The 13,533-nt window shown below is 52.9% G+C and overlaps 1 pseudogene; it reads right to left on the reverse strand.

Moving 5' to 3' along the window:
- Positions 1-1,184: 1,184 nt before the first annotated feature.
- Positions 1,185-13,029, reverse strand: LOC122154105 (annotated as a pseudogene).
- Positions 13,030-13,533: the final 504 nt, after the last annotated feature.

The following is a 13,533-nucleotide window of genomic DNA, read 5'->3' on the forward strand; positions in this document are numbered from 1 at the left end:
TATTTTTCCTGTATTTTGGCCAAACCCGAAAATCCCAGTTCGCTATCCTGATCGGAGCCCCGGATCTATCCTCTCATCAAACACCTGCCTGTTTTCTTGCAATTCATACTGGAAGATTTTCTCTCAGTCTAGTGAATTTGGCAAAATTGCATGAAGCCTCTGAGGAGTGTTATGTTCAGCAGTGAGATGACTTTTCAAGTTTCTTATCTGCTCTTGCAAGCACTCAATTGTCTCTTTCTCTGCTTGCTTTTCCTTTCCAGCCGCAATTAACGCAGCCCCTAGAACAGCACAGATGGTTGCTTTTCCTTTCCCCAATCCCAGTTTTCACTCCTTTGCCAAAAGCGTGATCCTGTCCACCAATGCTTGCCAATTCTTTTGGGCCCAAGGCATGCCAAGAGGAGAGGACAGGGATTTATAGCCCTTCAATTTCTCAAGAAGGGGCTTCTCTGCTATTGTTGGATGCCCAAATCGATCCTGATAACAACTGTTACACAATACAAAAGGGTTACTGCTAAAGTATTCAGCCTACGTGTGTGGTTACGGACCCAGTGTGGATCTTTCCAAGAAGATCCACTGTCCTCTCTCCTGTCAGGCACTTCCTTAAAGAAGGGGCCATGCTAAGGGCCCTGATCCCTTCTGGTTGGATCAGTATCACAAGGGCATCCTGTCCGTGACGACAATTTAGAAATGCTGCAGCCCAAAAGAAGCTGTTCAAAACAGCCTCCCTCCCCTTGGGACCTACGACCAAGTTTGAGATACCCTCATACTGAATTGAGGTGAAACACCACCAGCCAACCCGTTTAACAATTTATTAATACAAAAGACATGGCAAGTGGTGAGATACAAATACTCAATGGCAACTTCTTAACTAGGTAAACAAGTCCCATGCTTACTTGGAGCTAGTTACAATTTGTTAAAGAAAGGAGAAGAGAGAAAGAGAGAGAGACAGAGACAACTTGTCTGTTAGGTTTCCCTTCCCTCCCTTAATACAATGCTTAAGGAACCGTCCTGGATCTTTGTGGCCAGCACAAGTAATTAAGAACCTGGGCGTCACAAGGATGAGGCAGGTCTTAATATTCAGAGCATATCCACGCCTGGACTTATTGTTGTAAGATGTTTCAAGACTCCCAGCAATGTACATTTTCGGTTACAGTCCCTGTATATGCACAAGACTAGTGAAATACTCAAGCTGTCTGAGAGAGGGTATTGACATAGCTAAAAGGCTTCAGCATGATGAGGTTCTGCAAAATCAAGTTCTTTCACATAACGGTTTTTATTAACTTTATGCTCCACCTTCCTGCATGGAGACTCCATAGGAGACAAGAGGACGGCAGAGTTTGGATCACTTGGAGTTAAGTCCACTAGGGTAGCAGAATCACGGATGCTTCCAAGAGAAATTTCACCCAATTCCTTCAGTGAAGCAGGTGGGATTAGAGGGCAGGCATCTCGAGCTCTGAAGATGTTCTGAATGAGCTACTCCGCATCTAGGCTCCATGGCACCAGGTCAGTTGGGATGGCCTGTTCCACCATCACCTTGCTGATTTTCTCCTCCTCCTGAGAAGAAGTTGTTTTTTCATCCAGAACATTTTCAAGCATCTCTTGATACACAGCAGAACTGGAGGGAGCTGGATCGCTCGACCCAGAAGTTGTGGCGGTCAAATGCTCTTCAAATGAGTCAGTCCCGTTAGCGGTGTCCTCATTAAGAAGCAGCCCACTGTCTGCCACCTCCTCCAGAGCTTGGTCCTCCGTGGTGAGGCTGCCTGGCATCGTGGCACACAACGCTAACGGCTTCCCCTCTGAGTCCTACGTGGACTCCAGGCACTGCTCATCTCTCACAGAGCTCTTCTGAGCCATCCCCAGGCCCTGCAGCAAAGCTTCCAGTTTCTTGTTTGCAATGCTTATGGCTATGAAGTATTTCTGAATTATTTTGCCTTTCTCAGCCAAGCTGTTTCTCATGCTTTCAACAGCCTGCTGGAGTTCGTGACTTTCCCTTCTCGATTCCCAGAAGTGCAGCTCCAGCTCCATATGCTTACACTCTTCCTCAACCCAGTCTCCCTTCATCCGTGCCAGCTGAGCCTTGAGCTCTTCTATTTCTGTTTCCCTGCAGCAAAAGCAAAATGCAGTGGCAGTGCTGTGGACGGTCAGTGAAAGAGTGCAGCACTTGCCGTCCGGCCTCCTGCCTCGCCCTGGAGGCGATGGGAAGCGGCTGCCCGGATGCGTCCCCCGTGCCTGCCAGCAGCTCGGCACCTGCAGCCAGAGCCAACACGGGCCTCGGGCACAGGACGGCTCGGGGCTGCAGCCCCCGCCTTGCTTTGCACCCACCCAGCCCCGCGTGGGGCCAGGGGCTGCTGCCTTGGCCTGCGAGGAGTGGGGAGAGGGGGCCCCCACGTGAGATCCAGCCCGCGCAGATGCGGAGGTCGGGCGATGCGAGCGGGACCAAGAGCTCCCTGGGCCTCTGGCCCTGGGGCTCCGTGCAGAGCCCGCTCTGTGCCCGCCTGGGTTGTGTGTCACTGCTTTGCTTCGCGTCCATACAAAGGGCTGTTGTGAACCATTCAGTCCCCAAGGGGCAAAACCACCAGTGGGCACGCTGGTGTGTGTAAGAGCTTTTCTTTCACTAGGGGAGAAGGGGGACATTGGTAGCCATCTGTCTCTGAGCGAGGTGGAACAGGAGATGGAGCAAATACATGGTTGCAGGTAAAAACCGCTTGATGTAGAAAAGGTCGCAGTGCTAAATCAGCCTGGTAAAAAACTACTCTTTAAAAATATGCTATTGGGCAAGTTCAAAGAAAGGGAAAAGAGACAAACAGCTGTATTAACTAAGCCGCATGGTACGTATGCACTGAGCATCACGATGAAACCTGAAACAACTAATCAGTCTGATCATATTTCAAATTTCTTCATGAAATCTTTACATGGTCAGAAAATGAGGAAAAAGGTCCTGGATTCCCACCCCAAAACGCTCCTGAGTAAATCGTTCTAACTCTGGTTTCTGAAGTGAAATATACCTTTCCTGAAGTTTGCTCTCAGACTCCTTCAGCTTTGTTTTCAAATGCTGTACTGTAACTTCTTTCTGCTGCAGATGACTCAAGTACTGCTCTCGGTTTTGTGGCTCAATGCTGTGGTTGTCACCACAAGAAATGTATCTCCCTGATCGCCTGGAAAGGGAAGAAACCCAAACCGTCACAGAACATCACTCCTAGAGGTCTTCAGTCCTGCCAAAAAGAGACTTCCCATAGACCGATACAAAGCTTGACTCGTTTGGGGCTCCCCAGTGTCCTCACAAGAGGCTCCTCTGGAAAATCAACATCCTTGAGGAAACAGCTGGTTTGTGGCTGTCGTGCAGAGTTTACTATCTGCTGTCCTTGGTTTCAGTGCCATGCCATCAAATGAGACATTTAACTTTAAAATACTTTTACAACAAAAACTTTTTAGAACTAAAAAACCTTCTTTTTTTTTTTTTTTTTTCCCCCAAATACAGCTCTTTTTTGTTTCTTTCTCGTATCACAGTTCTCATCTGTGTTAGTGTTGCCTGAGAGCATAGTGTTACCCAAACTGTTTTAACACTCACAATACTGATGCTGTATGTATTAGCTGCAAGACCAGACCTACTCGTCTACCTCTGCACTAGCAACACTTGCACTATCCCGGAAAAAACTGCTGTGCTTACTCGAGAGAGAAAGATCTTTTGCTTCCAGCAGCAGACATGGGGACTTCATGCGCTGAAATAGTGCCTGTGCTGCTTGGAGAGATGAAATTGGCTTCACTCCCTGGAAAGGAAAAGGGAAGATTGGAAACATGATGGAAAGTAGAACACAAAGACTGTTTTCCAAATAACAGCAAATCACAAGCATTCTCCCTTTGTGCGTGCTGGGTGAACTTTAGAACTTGCATGAATTTTCAACCATCCCTAAGGGCAAGCACTGGATTTTCAACATGGCTTCAGAACTGGCACTTCCAGAGGAGCAGGAGAAACATCTGGACACGAACCCCTGATGCTACAGAAGCCATGTTAGGACTCGGTGGGGATGTCTTGCACCCCTCCATAGCCGGGACCCGTGTCTTCACAGCCTTAAAGAGGGTGAGACATCCACCAACCACCCTCACCTTCTGGCAGCTCTTAGCAAGCGGTCTGAGGATCAGCCCTGTTCGGATTTAACCCAACACTTTCCCAGCCTCCCCATGTGCCAGCATTGGGATCAGCCCCTGTTTCTCTGTGCCTCTCGTTCAGCCCAGCCCAGATATTCCTCGGCCCGAGCTGAGTGCTGAAATGCACAGCCCAGCTCGTGCAAAGGGTAATCCCAGGGGCCCAGTTTCGCCATCGCTAATCAACTCCATGCCAGTACAACACCCCTGATGATCAGACCCAAGTAGCCACAGCTGGAACCAAATCAGAGCCACCTGCAAGTCTGCAAGGGAAGGGAGGGAAAGCAGCAAAGCCTCTTTGTGTCACAGAGTATTTATATAATTCCTACAGATGCAGCTGTCAGTGACCCTCCTCCTTGGGGAACCAAAATGACCGTGGGACACAATGTCTGAAGCTTCCACAGTCTTTTCCTGATAAACAAAATGCTCCCATCTAAGAGACTAAGATACTAAATGCTCTCTTGGTATCACGGTCCTCCCAAATCTAATTTTCCAAGCAAGACCCGAATGGGTAAACACATCATACAGATTTCATACCTCTGGTGTTCAGGCCCCCATATCATTCTACCCCTTTAAAGATGCCAGCAGCTTTCCAAAGCCACGTCCTGGCTGTGGCACAGAGAAGAGGAGCCCTAGCCAAGAGTTGTCTCTGGTTAAGTAGAACACATCATAACCAGATGTCGCTATCAAAAGCTTTTTGAGGAAACGAGCCTTAATAATAGCCTCTCCCTGAGCCGCCTGGCTTGCAGCGTAGTGCTGGGAAGGGCTGCCGAGCTAGGCACGGCTGGTAAGAGTGAGCAGAGCCTGAAAATGGAACCACCCCAAAGGCTGAGCTTTCTGAGAGCGTGAACTGCATCTGAGACCCAGCGATGTGTCTGCAAAGCATAAATTAACCTGTCTGGCCCCAATTCTGAAAACAGCTACACACAAGCTTAACTCTGAGCACAGGAGACTACTTTTGCTTAAAATTAGGCATGTGGCTATTTACAGGCTCTTCAAGAACATTTTAAAAATTAAAGGGGTCACTGCCAGTATCGGTTCCAAGTGTGCTACTTATGCTCAAGCCAGCTCTGCGTAGAGCAGAGCTCAACAGCACTGGTACTAGGAGAGCTTGAAAAATATTTTCTCCCATTTGGTAAACATCCCTAAGAAAAACATCATGGCATCTATCCATAAAATATTAATTGCAACAGATTCTCCTGGGTAATTGGGACTTCTGTCTTAGAAACACTCTACCAAAGCGGTGAAACTCCGTGCCTAGCAGCAGTGCGGGCAGGACCGAACACGGCCTCTCACCTCTCCTAACGCCGCTCTCCCGGCTGACAGCTCCCTAGGGATGCCTGTTGACTGGTTTTGTCGCTGGGACAACGTGATTGCAAAAGCTCACACGTTTAAGCCCCAGAAGAGCCCACCGAAGCAGCGTTAACCATGAAAGAGGTTAGCATTTCTCAAGAAACACATTCTTTTGTCCCACCCGTGTGGTGCAGCCATCGCACCCACGTTTGGGTGTGGAAGTAGCCCGCGTTTAACTCTGCTCTTTGCACGGATCTGTGCAAGGATAATGACACAGTACAGTGACCATATATCCCACTGCATTCAGAGCGCTGACGGGTAGAGCAGATTAGGTATATTTGCTCTACTGGGACAGGATGCAAGCACTGAAACACCACGTCATGCATGTATACATGTGTGTTGAGACAGCATATACATTCCTTACACAGGGCCACACAATAGCCCCACATGGATGCCTGGTGTATGGCATCCCAGTCTGCTATTTCTGGCCATTACAGGTGGTCGGATACCTTTTTGGATGGTCTCCTGGCCTTGCTATTAACATTTTGCTTGTACTAGAGCGTTGAAGATTTTTCCTCCTATAAGAATAAAGCTCAAACCTGCTTGTGTGCATTTTATTGTCCATTGGCTATCTAAATGGTAAGATTACAGTATGGGAGAAAGGAAAAAGGTCAAGGAATATCTGTGACAGGAACACTGCCAGCTGACCACAAGAACAGGATTCCTACAACTCAGGATGTAGATGAGCTTATGAAAGTTTAGTCTTTTTGTGTAACTCGTTTGTATTTGCAACTTCAGCACTATTTCATAGCTGCCAAAGTCTAGATACCATGGAACTTAACTTGCCTCTCTCCTTACTGCATAAACATGACCTTGTTATGTATATACATACATCTATCAGTCCTGATGCTGGGTTTTGCATATAGTCACACAGTGAAACACAGCTGTGAGTAAAACAGTGCTGACAGAGACAGCTTGTGCTCAAAACGTAAAGCACCTAAATTTGGTGAGCTTCCTTGCCTTCAAAAACACCCTGTCACGTGGGAAAGAGACCAAAATATGAACATGTATGGTCACCACTCTGCTGCAGCAACTAGAGGAATAACTGGAACACTGTCTCTGTAGATGGCTTTATTTAGAGAGCCCGGGGGGAGAGAGAGGGCCTGACTGTGTAAAAACACCCAGTAAAGCCATTAGAAGCAGCTGGAAAAGTGGAGAGAATTCAGTTGTAATGCTCACTGTTGGAAGGACCCGCATGTTTAAGAGACTGAGATTAATTTATCCTAGAAACCTTTTACTCACAGCTACGTCTCTACTTCCCATCTTTAACAGCATAAGCAGTGTGTTTCCAGGAAGCATTAATGCTGCTCCTATTCTATTTAATATGAGGTTGTTCCTGCGAGATTGTTTTTGTATTCTCCCTCTGCCCCTGTCTCATTCTCTCCATGACCATGAGGTCTAAAGTCAGTGGAAGAAGCTGAGGATGTGCCTGGGCATGCCGAGAAGCAGGTCGGCTTGAAAAGCACCTGACAGCTCGGTGCCTGGCTCCTCTCTAAGACCAGGGTGGGTGTTTCACACCGCACCAGAGATATCAGGGTCCACACAGGAGCAGCCCAAGGAAAGCTCCCTTCTGCTGCCTGCTTTACTGGGGAAAGGATCCAGCTGGGATCTGCAGGGCCACATTGAGCTTTGAACTGGGAGGAGGCTGCACATCCCCTCCCCATCACACCACCTGGGACACGCACAGCATCCAGCAGTAAGGACCGGACGAGGAGACGGGGTTCCCATCCTCCCAGCTTCTCATGGCCCTCTGCAGGAGGTGGGATGCCTGCCTGTCTTCATTACTCCCTGCTACGTGCTGGAATCCAAACAGGCCTGAGTTCCCCACAGCTCCCACTTCCATCAGAAGACCCTACCCAAGATCTGCAACCAACACTTTCTCCTTGTCACACATAACACTACAGAACAGGACTGGCAAGTCCGTTTTACGGCTATTCTGCCTGTTACATTGCTACATTCACATGTGAAAAAGAGAAAAAAAAAATAATACAAACCTCTCTCAATGGGGTCATTAGAACGGTTGCTCTCACAAAGGTTGTTCAAGACCAGGTCGGGCTCAGCAAAGACCTGCTGAGCAAACGCCCGAGCTGCCGACTTCTCACAGGTCTCCTCCCGTGCCTGCAGCGGTTCTGTCTGCTGGCGTTCGCGAGGTTCCTGCCGAGACAACGCCGCCTGTGAAACATGCAGGCTTTAGCTGTCACTTCTCTGATCTGGAGGAACGACTCGGCAAACAACATAATGACTGAGGACATCAGTATATGCAGCACCTGGTCCCTCCAGCCTCTATTTCTGCAAAAAGCGTTCACAGGAGAAAGTGCTGGAAAGCAGGCTCGCATGGCACCTGTGCAGTAGGAAAACCCCTGTGGGCTAGACGGGAACTTCTTCCTTGATGTACTGGTTTTATTTTTGGTAAGCCTGGCAAGCGTCTGGAGAGTGGCCAGACTAAGCCTTTCCTGCTGCTTTAGTGTGCCCTGATCTCCAGACACGTGGCTTTACTGGCGTGGCAAACAGAGATGGCAGTTAGCCGTGGGGCAAGTGGAAGGTGGTCCAGGATTTTCTGCACTTTCCAGCATTCTTGGGTGTTTTTCTACCCTGTTTGTTATAACAAACGGGAAATCTGACTATATCCTTAGAAGGCAAGACTGACAAAACACATGTGTAAGGTTGAGTAAGAATGAATAATAAAGGCTTTCCTTTTCTGCTTACTCCTGATTGGGAATTACTCATATTGAGAGCTTGGAAATCACGGGTGCAGGTGCGCTACTACTTAGCTGTTAAGGTAGAAGGATACATTTTGGAATTTCAGAGCCTTGCGAGTATTCGTTTAGGGCATTATCATCAGGAACACAGCTAAGATAAGTGCTTGACTTACAACTGTACGAGCTACAGAAAAAAATTGCTCTCAGGCTTGCCTTGATGAGCCATCTAAGGAGGCAAAGTCACCAGAGCAAGACTGCTTCCAAGAAAGCAGTCTGCTGCCTCGGTTCTGCCACAGAAACTGACTGCAGATAGGGGCTGTTTTGCTACAGGGTTTGTGAGCCCAGCTTTGCCTCATACCTCTCCTTTGTCGGCTGTCCTGGCCATGGCTCCTCGGCCCTCTGCCAGGCTGCAGAGCAATGAGGGTGGTCGCTCAAGGGGCACGTCTGCCTGACCTACCACGGCCGCCTCTATTCCGTGGTCCCCAGGCTCATCTGAACACAGCTCTGGAAAGCAAAGGCATAAGGAATGACACGTGTTGGGGTCAGATGAGCTTTAACAGCCACGACTCTGCCTGTTGATTCCACAGGCCAAATTACATGACAAGAATGTGCTGCAAAATGATTCCTCTGAAGGAAACTGGCAAAACCCTGCACCCCAAGTGAGGAGCGACCCTCTGATGCCATCTGCTGCCCCCCTCGGGAAGGGTCCCGGCAGCATTGTCACTCAGCAGAGGTCGGTCATCTCAGTCCAGAGCGCCGGCTCTCACCATGAAGAACATGCACGTTCTCTTCCTACCTCGGCCAGAAGAGCCCTGGAGGTGAGAGCACACCTGAAATGTGGGCACTTGGTCTGAACCAGACCTGTCTCCTACGGGAGAGCTGAGAGACCTTGCTCAGAAAAGATGCGCTACAGAGGCCACGAGACAACGTGCATCAGTCAGGCCGTAAGAGACCAAAACTTTCAGCGCAGACCACCTCGTTCTGGGAGAAACCCAATGCCAAGGGAGAAAAGCCTGGGGGCCGCCGGGCAGCAGTGCAGCAGGCTTGGCAGGGCGCTGGCAGTGGCACTGTTCACAAACCTCAGGCCACGTCTGAGGAGCATCTGGAAAGAGCAAAGCAAGAAGCCCTGGCCTGTGTGCCAGGAGGTGCACTGAAACTGAAGAAAGGTCATCTAACCTCTGGGAAAGGTCACCCTAATTCGCCCCGTGTGTTAAGGTTCGAAGCGGTGAATTCCAGGATGTTACAAGGGCAACGGTTAGAGAACCGCAACCCAAGGGGACGCTCCCAAATGCCCCATGAATCGCCTTTTCCAGGTTCATCTGGACCCACGTGCTTTGAGTTGGACCTGAAATTCAAAGCTTTACAGCATTCTACCTGTCTGCACATCAGCGTGCTCTCTGCTGTCCTCAGGCTCAGGCGCTTTGGGCTCCAGCTGCTTCTGGGTTCTCTTGCTGCTTGGGCTCCCTTGCTGCTTGGCCAGGGCTCTACTGCAGTCTTCTTCTCGGTGCCTTTGAGCCTGAGGACAGCAATGTGGGATACTCTGGGCAGGCAGCAAGAAAAAGAATCCATCCCAGATTACTTTCCGTGTGGAAGTGGTAATCCTTCTCCCCACAGGGAAATGAAGACGATGGCCTTTGGCCCCACAGACTTGCAGTTCAGGGCCACAAGCCTGAGGAGGGGGCAGTCATGGTCTCTGTGCCCCAAGGGGGGTGTTTGCTCCCAAGGCTGGGGCTGCACCCAGCTCCTCAGGACCTGCCCACAGGGCACTGCCCCAGCATCCTTCTCGGCTGCTGTGTGGTCCAGAGAAGCCACAGCCGGGCACCAGTCACTGGCGTGGAGCACAGGGGACACGGGCTGCCCGTCTGTGCTCTCCGCCCCGGCACTGGAGATTTCTGCCCAAACCCCGCCAGGGAGAAAGAGGCCTCTGTCTTGATGGCTTCCCATCCCAGAAAAGCTGCCCTTCCTATCCTGAGGCCTCTCCCACCCATACACAATGCCAAGGTGGAGAAAGGTAGCCACTGCTTACTTTTGCCTGGCACTGAACCAGAGTCTCGATGATCTGGGCAGTCATCGTCACCGGCTAGACAAGAGAACAAAGGCCAAGTGGGAGACGCTCCTCTGATGGTCTGTGCTAGAAAGCAGCGTCACTCCCGTCAGCCAGCTGGAACAACTTAGACACTTACAGATCTGCAGAGGCCCAAGACCGTCACAAGGAGATTAAGCGAGGGCAGTGTGGTCACTCGTGTTCCCTGGGCTGTGCTGCTTTGCCTGTGCACAGGGAATGGACAAAGGGAGAGCTCTGTGTCACTGAGCCTGGCTTTGCCCTCTCCCCTGCCAGCCCGTCCAGCACCATTTGCATCCAAACAGCCAAAGAAGAAGTCCAGGCAGAAAAGGGGCAAGTGGAGACAGCTGGATCTTGACTTGCCGTTACTTTCCCAAGGCAAGGCTGAGCAGCTCGGGCAGTGCTGCCCCGCAGCTGCCCCAGCAGTGCGGGTACCTCTGCCCCAACCCTCGAGCTGCCTTGCAGCTGCAGCTGGAGCATCCCACCAACGGCCACGGTGGCACCAGAGGTTTGCTACTCCAGCAGGGCTTACCTGAGGATGGCGTCCAGCCAGAGTTCTTTCACCTCTTGCGAGCTGCAGGAGACAGGAGAACCAGTGTCACACCCCACTGCCAACAGATAGGTGTTGTGCAGTTTTCCCTCCGGAGAAAAAAGTCAAAGCCAAGGAGGGTCTGCTCATGACACAGCCTCGTCTCTCCAGGAGTCCCTTTTGATGCTGCAACTCTGCAGCCTTTGGGATGCCCCTGGGCTGAGGAGCGCTGTCGCAGACACGGGGCTTCTCCAGAGCGGGGAGCAACAGCCCAGCTCTGCCAGAACTGCACCTGGGTTTTCCTGGGAGCAAACGGGACCGCCTGTCTGCACACAGCCCCTGCCTCAGCCCACGCCTTGCCTCACCCCTTTGACAGTGCACACCTTGTGCACGGGCTGTTTCCAGAGGGGAGAGGCTCAGCTCGGAAAAGAAGCCGAGCTGCAAAACGCTGCCCAAGCAAAGCGGTGCCTCTGCTTTCCCTCCCCGCCCCGTGCCGTGGACCTGAGGAGCCAGCTGGGCTCTGAAGGCGAGCACTGGGCCAGACAGCCCAACGCCTGGGTGACACGTCACCGCGACTCACCCGAAAGTGACCCCGCAGAGGCTGGTGGGCCAGACGAGGATGAGGGTACAGCTGCAGTCCAGGCCCAACGCTGTGTCTTCTTGTGCACACCCGCACGCCACCTCCTCCTGGCACAGCACCCACAGCTCGCTGAGACGCACCCTGTGCTGCAGCCAGAACCTGGTGCCACATCTGCAGCCAGGAAGAGCAGGGGCTGATGGTGAGCTTGCCTTCTGGGGGGGCACCCATGGCAATCCTCCCTGGGAGAGCCGCTACAGCTGACAGAGCCCTGGGAAGGGCTGCTCAGCTTCACAGCTCACCCAAATCGGCAACATCCTTGCCGGCGACACCCCCTGACCCTTGTAGCCCTGGTTTCTGAGCGGCCGACCCTCCCCAGAAAGCCTCCCTGGGACTTTCTGGGCCATTGGAGCAACGCCCAGCCTGAGAGGGCTTTGTGAGATGTCTCCTGAGGGCTGGTATTGGAGGCAGGAGGTGGGAAGAGAGAGTACTGCCATCCTCTCTTCCTACCTGCGCTTGGCAAAAGCAAGGGCGTCTTGGAAAAGCAGGAGGTCTCTCCTCCTCGTCCTCCCACACCAGGTCACCTCCACACAGTCGCAGCGGAGGAGCTCGGGATGCCGTCGGGACACGAGGGCACCCAGCTGGCTGCCACCAGAGCCGCCCCTGCAAAGGACACGGTTGCGGGCGTGAGGCACGCGGCTCTGCCGGGAACAGGCCGTGCCCGGTGCCAGAGGGACAGAGCAGGCGCGCACCGGGAGAAGCAGGAGGGCAGCTGGCCCATCGTGCTGCGGCCAGGCAGACACTTGTGCTGTGGAAGCGCTCAGCAAGGGGAAGAGCCAGGCCCCGCAAGGCCTTCCGAGGCTGGGCAGCGATGTCCCCGTGCCAGGGTGCTCCTGCCAGAGCCTGTCCCTCCCCAGCACTGCCCGCGCCAGCACAGTGCCGCACCGGGAGACACTGGTGTCCGTGACACCACTGGTTCCCCTTGTGATGCGTGGGGGGGCCACGCCCAGGGCGGGGGCACACAGCGGGCGGGGGGCTCTGGGGCACCAGGAGCTGCTCCTACTCGAATGGCATTTCCCACACTCCCAGCAAACAACAGGAGCTCCCTCCAAGCTGAGGGCCCTGAACAAGGCAGAAAGCTGCGGGCAGGAGTCCCCTCGGAGCCAGGAGAGACGCTCTGTGCCCGGCCCCTGCCAGCTGAGCCAAGGCCTTCCAAAAGGCCCTTCAGCACCTCGGCTCCTGCTGCCGCCACCTCTCCGCGCATGGTGATGTTCAGTCCTTCCACCTGGTCCTCCAGACTGGGCCCAGGGCTCAGGCCAGCCTTGGAGAGACTCTGCGCTGCAGAAAAATAGGTAACAGCCTGGATTTCCTGCTCCCACCAGGCTGCGCACAGGCAATCCTCGGCAGCAAAGCGCTGACAGCTGTGCTTAGGGAAGACACAAGAGCGGTGAGCTGAGGTCCCGGTGAGCACGCCAGTGTCAGCCCAGCAGTCCCACCAAAGCTGTCAGACTCCCCCAGAGCCCAGCCCCTTTGGTGCCACAGTGCATTTCTCTGCTTGGGCTGGCTCACAGACCTCCTGTCCCAGGGCACGAGCATCACGCCACAGGCCCAGCGTCCTCAAAGGCACCTACCCGAAATGTTCTGCTGATGGCAGAGGCGTGTCCATGCCCGAGAGCTGCTCAGGACTCCTGGCAGGCAGCTACCGCAGTCCGTTTGCTGCCTTTGGAGCAAGCTGAGCTCCCAGGGAGCAGCCCCAGACTCTTCTCTCGGGGAGCGGGGCCTGAGCGGGGCGGGGGTGCTGTCATTTGCTGCCAAGTAAAAAGGGAGCAGCAGCGTCCCAGGGAGCAGCCCAAGGGAGCTGGTTCTCTTCCGAGGCCACCAAAGCAGCCTGCCTCTGCCCCCAGTTTTGGGGGAAATACAGAGTGGCGCCGAGACGTTCCTCAGTTATTCAGAAGAGGGGCTGGGGTGGCCTTGGATGCCTCCATGTGATCTCAGAGGGAACATGGTGGGTGTCAGCCCGCAGCACGGTCAGGCCTTGGTGATCCCAAACTGCTGTGTGTGTCGGAGGAGCCAGGGAAGCTCAGGGAGTTTCTGGGGTTTCTGGGGGCAGGACATGGTGGTGCTGCATGGAGAAACTCCTGGGTCCCTTCCCATGGCTCCTGTTCCCCTG

This window comes from Tyto alba, unplaced genomic scaffold, assembly GCF_018691265.1.
Source record: "Tyto alba isolate M040663 unplaced genomic scaffold, T.alba_DEE_v4.0 Super-Scaffold_31, whole genome shotgun sequence".
Taxonomy (NCBI): Eukaryota; Metazoa; Chordata; class Aves; order Strigiformes; family Tytonidae; genus Tyto; species Tyto alba.